A 12,680-nucleotide genomic window follows, 5' to 3' on the forward strand; every position below is an offset into this window, starting at 1 on the left:
TCAAGATTAATACAAGATTTTTTCAACAAACAAAGCCTTGATTCAATATTTCTTCAAGATCAAGCCTTGCCTCAAAATGTAGAGATTTCAAGTCATCCAAGGCACATGTAATCGATTACCAATACATGTAATCGATTACCAAGGCACATGAAAGTGTGTAATCGATTACACATCATATGTAATCGATTACCAGAGACTCTGAACGTTGGGAATTCAAATTATAACTGTGTAATCGATTACACAAACATTGTAATCGATTACCAGTGGAAAGTTTTTAGAAAATCTGCCAACAGTCACATCTTTTCATTAGATTTGTGAATGGCCATCAAAGGCCTATAAATAGGTGACTTGGGCACGAATTTTATGCAGAGAGTTTTGCTTGGCAAAAATGTCTTATCCTCTCAAAAGACAATGAGAGAGATTCCAAAAGAACTTCATTGTCAAATGCTCTCTCAAGAAATCCTTGATCAAACACTTGCAAAATCTATAAGGATTCTTACATGATCTTCATTGTAATATTCTTCTCTTGAAGAGAGAATTCTTCTTCCATTCTTCTTATTCAATGAGATTGGTTAAGAGACTGTGAGTCTCTTGTTGTAAAGGATTCCTGAACACAAGGGATGGGTTGTCCCTGTGTGGTTCAGACTTTGTAATGGATTTTACAAAGATAGTGGAAATCTCAAGTGGGTTGCTTGAGTACTGGATGTAGGCACGGGTTGTGGCCGAACCAGTATAAAACTGTGTTTGCATTCTCTCTTCCCTTATCTCATTTATGTTATTACAATCAATTTTGCCTTGCATGTTTATAGAACATTATTAAATTGATTGTTGTTGCTTCTTCTGCATTCTAAGCCTATCCCTCTTAAGATTATTGAGGCCACAAGGTCTAACAAGTGGTATCAGAGCGGGATTCTTGTATAAAGTTTAAAAACTTCAAGAATAGATATGGCCTCATCCAAATTTCTATTTCTTGAGGGAAATTCTATCAATAGGCTATTATGTTCAATGGTGAGGGTTATCATTATTGGAAAACCCGAATGCAGATCTTTATAGAAGCCATAGATCTAAAGATATGGAAAGCCATTGAATTTGATTCATTTATTCCTACAATGGTAGAGAGAAATGCAACTACATAAAAAAAAAAAAAAAACTTGAGAAGAAAGAAGATGATGATGAAAGAAGAAAGAAGAAGGTTCCTCTTTAGCCCCAAAATGCTGAATGCAATCAACTTGGGCACATGAGATTCAATTGTCCTGTGTTTAAAAGAAGAATGGAAAAATTCGAGAAGATGAATTTCAATGAGAAGAAAGAAAAGAAAGGATATATCACTTGGGAAGATAATGTCATAAATTATTCAAGTGATTTAAAGAAGAATATCATAAGTCTGGGTATCATGATGAAAGACTATGAAAATGGAGAAGAGCAAAGTCGATACATTGATAGCAATTTCTCCAAACACATGGCATGCATCAAAGTTTATTCATATTTCTCTCCAAGATAAATGAATATGTGATTTATGAAGACAACAAACGAAGGCCACATTTCTCCCCAAGAAAAGTGAATATGCGATTTATGGAGACAACAAACAAAGGCCACTTGATCAACAACCGCAACAAGTAATATCAAATGATATCAACAGGTCACTTGTCTTTGATTGATTACTTTTGATGCTTGTTTTCTACTTGAGTTTAGACTGTCCTTGATGATTGTGATTGAATTTGATTGACTGTGTTTGATGATTGATTGATTGTATTTTTTATTGTGTGTTTGATTGTCTTTGATGTTTGTTCCTGATTAAGTTTTTGATTGTTTTTAAAGAATCTATTAAACTTTTCAAATTATTTTCATGTTTTAAGAAAACTATTTCAAATTTAGAAAAAGAAATTTTGAAATTGAAATTTGAAATTTGAAATTGAAAATTGAAAATTGAAATTTGAAAAGTTAAATTTGAAAATTGAAAATTTAAATTTGAAAATTGAAAATTAAAATTTGGAAGTTGGAAGTTGGAAGTAGTTATTGGAAGTTGAAAGTTAAAAATGGAAGTTGGAAGTTGGAAGTTGGAAGTGGAAGTTATTGGAAGTTGGAAGTTGGAAATGAAAGTTATTGGAAGTTGAAAGTTGAAAGTGGAGGTTGGAAGTTGGAAGGGGAAGTTACTAAAAGTTGAAATTGGAAGTTGGAATTTAAAATTTAAAATTTAAATTTTAAAAATTTGAAATTTGAAATTTGAATTTTGAATTTTGAATTTTGAATTTTTTTTTAATAATAGAAATTATTGTGTATAGTTAGTTGATTGTTAATTTAATTAATTTGATTTGAAATATTTGATGATTGATTGTGTTTGATTGTGTTTGATTGATGTGTTATTGTACTTGTTTTTGCTTGATTAATATTGAATGATTGTTTTAATGCCTTTTGGTATCACTTATTCTCATACATTGCAACAAGTGGTAACATCTTTCTCCTTTCTATTCATGATTTGTTTTTGATGTTGACAAAGGGGGAGAGAAAGATAAAAGATAAAATAGTAAGAAAAATTATCTATTGTTTTATGAGACAACTTTTTATATATGAAAAATATGAAATCTTCAATTGTCTCATATAAGCAATCATTGTAAAACCAAGGGGGAGTAAACTATATGCAAATAGATATTTTTTCATATGTAAACCTATTGTCTCATAGACGATGTCAAGAAGAATTAAGAATTTGCTTGAGAAAGGGGGAGATGTAAATCATGCAAGCTTTGATGGTGTTGAGAAGAAATCACATGTTTGTCATCATGGGGGAGAATGTAAATCATGCAAGCTTTGATGGTGTTGAGAAGAAATCACATGTTTGTCATCATCAAAAAGGGGGAGAATGTGAATGTATGTATACATGATTTTGATGATGTCAAAAGAAGAATCAAACAAGGCTCATTTTGCTTCAAGATTAATACAAGATTTTTTCAACAAACAAAGCCTTGATTCAATATTTCTTCAAGATCAAGCCTTGCCTCAAAATGTAGAGATTTCAAGTCATCCAAGGCACATGTAATCGATTACCAATACATGTAATCGATTACCAAGGCACATGAAAGTGTGTAATCGATTACACATCATATGTAATCGATTACCAGAGACTCTGAACGTTGGGAATTCAAATTATAACTGTGTAATCGATTACACAAACATTGTAATCGATTACCAGTGGAAAGTTTTTAGAAAATCTGCCAACAGTCACATCTTTTCATTAGATTTGTGAATGGCCATCAAAGGCCTATAAATAGGTGACTTGGGCACGAATTTTATGCAGAGAGTTTTGCTTGGCAAAAATGTCTTATCCTCTCAAAAGACAATGAGAGAGATTCCAAAAGAACTTCATTGTCAAATGCTCTCTCAAGAAATCCTTGATCAAACACTTGCAAAATCTATAAGGATTCTTACATGATCTTCATTGTAATATTCTTCTCTTGAAGAGAGAATTCTTCTTCCATTCTTCTTATTCAATGAGATTGGTTAAGAGACTGTGAGTCTCTTGTTGTAAAGGATTCCTGAACACAAGGGATGGGTTGTCCCTGTGTGGTTCAGACTTTGTAATGGATTTTACAAAGATAGTGGAAATCTCAAGTGGGTTGCTTGAGTACTGGATGTAGGCACGGGTTGTGGCCGAACCAGTATAAAACTGTGTTTGCATTCTCTCTTCCCTTATCTCATTTATGTTATTACAATCAATTTTGCCTTGCATGTTTATAGAACATTATTAAATTGATTGTTGTTGCTTCTTCTGCATTCTAAGCCTATCCCTCTTAAGATTATTGAGGCCACAAGGTCTAACAGTCCTAATGTTGTGATAGTCTTTTATATAAATTGTTATATTGAGGATATGAAATGATGATTCAAATTGTGAGTATGTGATGAATTGTAGAAGAACATGTTGCTGTGAGATTATAATATTGTTATTGAGATTGAGTATAAGTGTAAAGTTCAACATGTGTTAGTTTGTGAGATACGTGTAAACATGTGATGGTGAATTATGATACTAGGAGATGTGAAATTGTGAATGAGTTCTAGTTGTGGATAAGTGTGTAGTTAACACTTGATGTGAAATTACTTGTGCTGTGAGCTATGAATTGTACAATAACCCGACCAGCGTTATCTTGAGAAAAGCGTTGATGCGCAGTGTTAAAGAGAAAATGTAGGTTTCCTATTTAGGAACCAGTGTTAAATCGTAGCGCAATTGTGTTGAACGTGTTTAAAACACGAGTGTAAGGTCGTGGGTATTGTATAATTCATGAGCAGTGTCTGCATGTAAAAAAAATTATTTTAGGGGTTGGACCTGAATCAGGAGGGAGAGGCCCTGACGTACTCTTCGGAGTGTAGGCCTTGGGGGTCACCGGGTTTGAGTGCTCCTTTAAGCCTATGTTGATCCCATAAGGTTGGAGCATTCTCACAAAACATCGTGACCCTGACTGGTCTCCCTATGATCTTACTTAGTGAGAGTGACCTGACAAACCCATTGTGTGGTGTGTCTTGTTATGTACTCCTAAGCGCCCCAGGGTGGTTTTTCACTGACATGATACCACATTGCATATAGGATTGAGTCTTAGCATAACTATTGCATATGCTTGCTAATTGATGTGTTATTATATCTTGATCGAAGTGTGGGATTCTTGTGTAATGTGATTGATAATTGAAAAGTGAATTTTGAATGATGAAGTGGTGAAGTTACGTGAGCTATGTTTAAGCAAGTGGTATCTCATTTATATAATATGTATATTTAATTGTCTTGTTTCTCTATTAGCTAGGAATGTGATAACTCACTCCCTGTGTGTTGTTGTGTTTGAATTCTGTGATGATCTTGAACTTGTGTTTGGGGGAGCAGATGAATAAGTGGATGACTATGAAGAACCTCATGCTAGAGGACACAGGAACACAACGCTCTGATAGGATGTGACATTAGGATATAGGTTCTATATTCATTGTATGAAGACCTTGTTGAGTCGAGAATACTTTATTATTTATTTGGACAAGTTTGAATATGATGTAGAAGAAAATGAATGTGAGCCTTTTTCCCCTTTGAAAGACTTGTTAAAAAAAATGTTTTAAAAATACTTTTAATTAATATTTGAATTTTTTTTATTCCTTATTAGTATATATGTGAGGGGTAGAGGGTGTCACATGGCCTCATCTAACTTTCTTTTTGCTAAGGGAAATTCTTTTAATAGGCCTCTTATGTTCAATGTTGAGGGTTATCATTATTGGAAAACCTGAATGCAAATCTTTATAGAAGCCATAGATTTAAAGGTATCGGAAGCCATTGAATTTGATTCCTTTATTTGATGCAATCATACCCTGCAAGGGCATTGGATAGAAGACTCCAAGAAGATTGGGACAGAGATGCAAGAGAAGGCCCTAGGGTTCTCATAAGTCTTAGGGTAGATTTCGAGCCCATGGGCTAAGTATGAGCCCGCTTATCTTTGTTCATATTAGATTAAGGTTTCATTATTTTTTGGTCTTGTATTTAGTGCTCCACAATATAGGTAAGGTACCCTAGAAATGTAGGATTTTTCAGCCCTTGTATTTTAGGGCACCTAGACTAGTTTTTGTATTAGGGGTAGTTTTGTAATTTCACATGCATTAAGTGAATATTTGATGTGTGTGGTTGGAAATAAATTTAATTGAATTGGGAGAAGCCCAATGCAATTAAATTTTAGAGGGAGAGGTGAGCATTTGCTTGCTACATCCCATTGCCACATCATATAGTCACACTTTGTGCATGTCCTTCATGCTTTACATGCCTCATGACACCTAACACACTTAGTGGAGAATCTTGGACTTGATCTTGGATTAGTGGGCTGAACCATAGCTAAAATTCAATAATAATCATAATTAGTGAAATTTTGGCTCCAAAATTTGGCTCCACAAGTTCAATTTCAAATTCAAGTGAAATTTGAATGGAAATTCAAATTTCCCTTCAATTTTGTGTGACACTTATGCTATAAATAGAGGTTATGTGTGTGCATTTTTTCAACTTTGATCATTTGAAAATTAAACTTCAGATTTCAGAGCTCTTTTAGAGCATAAACTTTCGTGCTCTTCTCTTCCTCTCCCTTCATTCATCTCCTTCTTCCTCCAAGCTCTTATCCATGGCCTCCTATGGTGGTGAGCTTTTTCTAGACTCATCTTCTCCTTGAAGTGGAGTCTCCTCTCTCTCTCTCTCTTCCTTCTCCATTCCGCTTCCATTCATCTTCCAAGAAGTAAAGGAATCCATTGATGAAGAAGATCCTAGACCTACAAGCTCCAATGGAGCTTACATCAATACATTAATAGCAATTTCTCCAAACACATGGCAGAAGATGCATCAGAGTTTATTCATATTTCTCCCCAAAATAGTGAATATGTGATTTATGAAAACAACAAAAAAAGGCCACATTTCTCCCCAAGAAAAGTGAATCCCAAGAAAAGTGAATATGTGATTTATGGAGACAACAAACAAAGGTCACTTGATCAACAAGTCCAAAAAGTGATATCAATTGATACCAACAAGTCACTTGCCTTTGATTGATTACTTTTTGATGATTTTTGTATATGATTGTTAACTTTTGATTGAGTTATGATGCTTGTTTTCTGCTTAAGTTTTTTATTTTCCTTGATGATTATGATTGATAGTTATGTTGATTGTCTTTGATATTTGTTTTTGATTGTGTTTTGATGACTGCTTTTGATTGTGTGTTTGATTGATTATGATGGATTGTATTTGATGATTGTCTTTGATGGTTGTTCATGGTTGAGTTTTTTATTGTCTTTAAAGAATCTATTAAACTTTTCAAATTAGTTTCATATTTTAAGAAAACTATTTCAAATTTAGAAAAGGAAATTTTGAAATTGAAATTAGAAATTTGAAATTTGAATTTGAAAATTGAAAAGTTAAATTTGAAATTTGAAATTTGAAATTAAAATTTGGAAGTTGGAAGTAGAAGTTATTGGAAGTTGAAAGTTGAAAATGGAAGTTGGAAGTGGAAGTTACTTGAAGTTGAAGTTGGAAGTGGAAGTTGGAAGTTGGAAGTTGGAAATAGAAGTTATTGGAAGTTGGAAATGGAATTTATTGGAAGTTGAAAGTTAAAAATGGAAGTTGGAAGTTGGAAGTTGGAAGGGGAAGTTAATGGAAGTTGAAGTTCGAAGTTGGAAGTTGGAATTTGAAAATATAAATTATTGTGCATAGTTAGTTAATTGTTAATTTAATTAATTTAATTTGAAATGTTTGATGATTGATTGTATTTGTTTGTGTTTGAAGGTTATGTTGATTACTTTTGATGATTTTTTATTATTATATATTTTGATTGTTTTATAGTAGATATGTATTTTGTGGGTGCAAAATAGTTTGTTTTAATGTCTTTTGGTATCACTTGATTTTTATTCATTGCAATAAGTGGTAACATTTTTCTTCTCTCTATTCATGATTTGTTTTTTATGTTGACAAAAGGGGAGAGAAAGATAAAAGATAAAATAGTAAGGAAAAATTATCTATTCTTTATGAGACAACTTTTTATATATGAAAAATATGAAATCTTCAATTGTCTCATATAAGCAATCATTGCAAAACCAAAGGGGAGTAAACTATATGCAAATAGATATTTTTTTGTTGTTGTTCCTCACCTACTGGTGGTTGTCATCATCAAAAAGGGGGAGAATGTAAATCATGCAGGTTTTGATGATGTCAAAAAGAATTTGCTTGACAAAGGGGGAAGTTTGAGAAATTGTTGTTGAAAAAGGTTTTGAATTTGAATTTTGAACATGTAATCGATTACCATATGTTTGTAATCGACTACTAGCAACGGAACTCTGAAAATTCAAATTCAAAAATCATAGCCCTTCAAAATATAACTGTGCAGTCGATTACCAGAAACCTGTAATCGATTACCAGTGAGAAAACTTCGGAAAAGCTTTTTGAAAAGACAAATCTCTTCAAACCATTTTGAAAAGGCATGAAGGGCCTATGTGTCTAACTTCAAAAAGCAATGAGAGAGATTCCAAGAGAATTTCATTGCCAAATGCTCTCTCAAAAGAAACTCTTGGGAAAACACTTGCAAATCCATTAAGAGTTCATCCATGGGCTTCAATTGTAATATCCTTCTCTTCAAGAGAGAATTCCTCTTCTTTCTTCTTATACAAAGAGATTGATTAAAGAACTGAGGGTCTCTTAAGTTGTAAGGATTCCTGAACACAAGGGATTGGTTGTCCCTGTGTGGTTCAGACTTTGTAAACGGATTTTTACAAAGGGAGTGGAAAATGTCAAGTGGGTTACTTGAGTACTGGATGTAGGAACCAGTATAAAAACTGTGGTTGCATTTTATCTTCCCTTATCTCATTCATTTTATTGCAATCAATTTTGTCTTGCATGTTTAAAGAACATTATTAAATTGATTGCTGCTTCTTCTGCATTCTGAGCCTATCTCATCTTTTAGAAGGGGGTTAAAAGTTTGTTAGTGGGAAATTCATTCACCCCTTCTTAAGATTTCTGAGGCCACATGTCCAACATCGATACCTGGCTCATTTGCTGGGTTTTGACTACACAATACAATATCGCTCAGGCAGAACCAACGTGGTGGCGGATGCATTGTCTCGTGTCCAAGACAACCAAACTGCATCCCTATATCTTTTGTCAATGCCTCGGTTCATCTTTCTCGAAGACCTTCGTAAGGAATTTGCATCCTTACCGGCATTCATAGAGTTACGAAAGCAAATTCAAGCGAAGCTGCCCACAGCACAAGCGGCGCATATGGCTACCATCGAACTCTTCTTTCATCAAACTATTACTTCAAGAATTTCATCAATCACCTACCGGCGGGCATATGGGGTTGCAGAAAACCTTACAACATTTGCAAGAAAACTTCACATGGAGTTCGATAAGAGAATATGCACGTGCTTTCATCGCAAGTTGTTTAACTTGCCAACACAATAAATATGATAACCGGAGACCGGCAGGCTTACTTTGCCCTCTTCCAGTTCCAGCACAGCCGTGGGAGGACCTATCAATGGACTTCATCATGGGACTACCAGCTTATCGTGGAAATACTTGCATCTTCGTGGTCATTGATCGCTTTTCAAAGGGATTACACTTAGGCATGCTACCCACTCATCATACTGCTCACACGGTGGCTACTCTTTTCATGGAAATGGTGGGTCAACTCCATGGCATGCCTAGAAGTATTGTTTCAGATCGTGACCCTTTGTTCATTAGTAAGTTTTGGAGGGAACTTTTCTCCCTGAGTGGCACGAAACTCCGCCTGAGCGCGGCTTATCATCGAGCAATATTTGAGGGCCTTTGTTCACTAGAAACCCTCTGCTTGGGGCCGATACTTACTCTGGGCTGAGTGGTCATATAACACTTCATGCCATTCAGCGACCGGCTTGACCCCATTCGAAGTTACCTTTGGACGAAAGGCTCTTAATTTTCCTTAGTATATAACGGGTACGTCCAAGATTGATGTTGTGGACGATATCCTCAGTCAGAGGGAAGCGGTGTTCAAGTTGTTGCGCCAGAAACTACTTAAAGCTCAAGATTGAATGAAGATAGTAGCAGATAGACATCGACGCGATCATGAGTTTAAGGTAGGGGACTGGGTATTGGTCAAACTCAGGCCACACCGACAGACTTCAGCCGCTGGCAACATTTATTCTAAACTGGCCAAACGCTACTATGGACCATTCCAAGTCACAGAACTCATGGGAAAGGTCGCTTACAAGCTGTAATTACCAGAACATTTGTGCATTCATCTTGTTTTTCATTCATCCCTCCTCAAGCCATATATTGCCCCTACAACCCCGACGGACGTCGCTGAGCTTCCACCCATGGCCATTGAAAACCATCCTGTTGTCACCCCTTTAGCCATCGTGGCGTCCAAAATAATTCCTCCGAGTCAAGACCAAAACATATGGTACTGGTGCAATGGAGAGGCCTTCCGTTGGAAGAAACCTCTTGGGAAGAATGGCATACCTTTAAGACACTTCACCATCTTGAGGACAAGGTGTTGTTTGATTGCCACGGGAGTGATATGAAGACAACTAAGGAGCTACAATTAGCAAGAGAGGTGCAGGAAGAAAGTGAAGCAAGGCCCAAAAGAAAGAAAGCAATACCGCTATACCTGGAAGACTACATATGCGACCTATGAGGAAAGCATGCAACCTACTGCATGAAGCGTTCATCAGCGAGGAAGTTAGTTAGGGAAGTTAGTTAGGAGGCGCCAATACTGTTAGGATTCTGTTAGAAGTTTCTGTTAGAAGGTTCTAGATCTTGTTAAGAACCTTGTCGTATAAATAGCTTATAATAAGGTGTTCAAAGAAAGGAGGATATATGCTACTTCCTTCTTCTTCTTCTCTGTACTTCTGGAGGTACTTGGTCCTCGAAATCCAAGTGTAACATAGACTAAATAACTCCTCACATCACGCATGCACATGAACTCCCATGCAACGGACCCAAGTATACCTCTCTCTTGGTACCTCTGTTAGCGACCATTGTGAAATGTGGTAAAAATGATTCTCCATATACAATTTTGTTTCTTTCACCAGCACCTCTATGTTTTCTCCATCTACAGGCCTTAAAAGAACCATGTCTCTCCCAATTAGGATAACGTCCATAGACGTGATGCCATCCATAATAAGATTGTCCTGGACGAAATTGTTGGAGATAGGGGGAGCAACATGAACAACATGAAGACTAATGCTTGGAGCTTGGAGAAAAGCTTGAAGATGTTTTGTCCTTTACATGCCCAACTCCCTTGAGTGGCATTTGTATTTGTTGTTATATTGAATGTTGCTTCTTATTCCATATCATATCTTTTATGCATCATGCGTCATCATAAGTGAGAAGAAAAATTTCTAAGTTAGAAACATTTCTTTAGAAGGAAAAACTCTCTGTTTTAATCGATTACAACTTTATTATAATTGATTACACAAGTTGTTTGAAGCTTGCAAGTTATGTCTCGTATCGGTTTAATCGATTACATCCTTATCATAATCGATTACACAGTTGTTTTTGAGACAATGATTGATTTATTAAGGAATCTCTACTTTAATCGATTATCATGTGATATAATCGATTACTTCTCTTTCTATAAGTGTTTCAGAAGTGAACAAGAACACTTTAATCAATTACTTTGAGTATTTAATCGATTACATTATTCTTGAGCTTTTTCCAAGTTTTGGGAAGAATACTTTGATCGATTAAAAAGATAATCTAATCAATTACTTCATTGAATTAATCGATTACCTTGTAGATTTAATCGATAATAGGCAATTATAATTGTGTTCTCTATAAATAACCAGCTTGTGTTTTCTTCATAATATACAACAAAATAAGCTTCTGAATGAGCTAAGATCACGTGTTGTTATTAGTTAAAGAAAGAAGAGAAGAAAAGTGCTTAGAAATAGTAACTCACACCTTCAAATCTTTTGACTGTGAAGATCATTTTTTATAAGTGAGTTGTGTCACTTTCTTGAGTTCAAGAAGAACACCTCTTCAATCAAGCAAGGTTTTGATGAAAGGATTGATTAGGTCGTGTTTATCTTTACTCTTGCTTTTCGTGTTTGGTTTTACACATCTTTTTGTTTGTGCATGAATCGCTTAAGGCATGCTAGAATATGTGTTTCTAGTTTGGGCTAAGGGTATATATTTGAGAAAGAAAGAACTTTAATGAAGGATATTGTGTAAAGGGTGGACTGATTAAGTATTCATTGAGTTCGATTTCTAAAAAGTTTTGTGATACGATCCATACAAAAGAAGTTTTAATAACTTTAATTTTAAAAGTTTGTTTTGTTTTGAAAACCAATTCAACCCTTGGCCCCCCTTCTTGGTTTGTTGAGTACCATCATCTTTTTGCTGAAATAACTGGTCTCGAGTGAATGTACACGTCCAATACAACAACGTAGTGTAACACCCATTTACCATGTAGCTAATAATTAAATAAATAAGTAATTTATTTTAAACTAAAATAGTAAATTTAAAACTTTTATAATCACGTGGTAAAGATCATCACATATGTAACTCAAATAATTCAAACTCAAATAAATACTATAATTATTAATAAAAACATCTTGACAAGTCCTTAAAACATAACCAACCTTAAGAAATAAAATCACTAATTTAGTTTCAAACCAATAAAACCAATCTGTGATGTCACAACCCATCAAAGCTTTACAATCCCAAAATAAACCTATGAATAAAAGACAATAAACAAGATATCCAACATCATCATCATGACCTTGTATAATCTCACCTGCAAGGATGACATTCGGTCCAAATACAAACAAGACAAACAAATGGAGAGTAAGATACATCTCACAAACATTTAAATCTCAAAGAAAGCATAAAGAGAAAAAAAGATACATTATAAAATAATTATATCACAAACACAACATCCACTTCAAATAATGACCAAAACCACATTTCTTTTAAATAAGTACAAATAATAATATAAAAGAAACAAATCTTGCGTAGACACATCACCGCATCACATGAACTAATATGCTTAACATATATAACTAAAATACTAGCTCACAATCATGACCCTCATGTTTTGAAATTCAAAGTTATCGTGTGTGTGTATATATATATATATATATATATATATATATATATATATATATATATATATAAGGTAGCTAATTACTGTTGATCATTAAGAGTGTATTGGTTTCAAGTT

Source organism: Glycine max, chromosome 3, assembly GCF_000004515.6.
Source record: "Glycine max cultivar Williams 82 chromosome 3, Glycine_max_v4.0, whole genome shotgun sequence".
Lineage (NCBI taxonomy): Eukaryota > Viridiplantae > Streptophyta > Magnoliopsida > Fabales > Fabaceae > Glycine > Glycine max.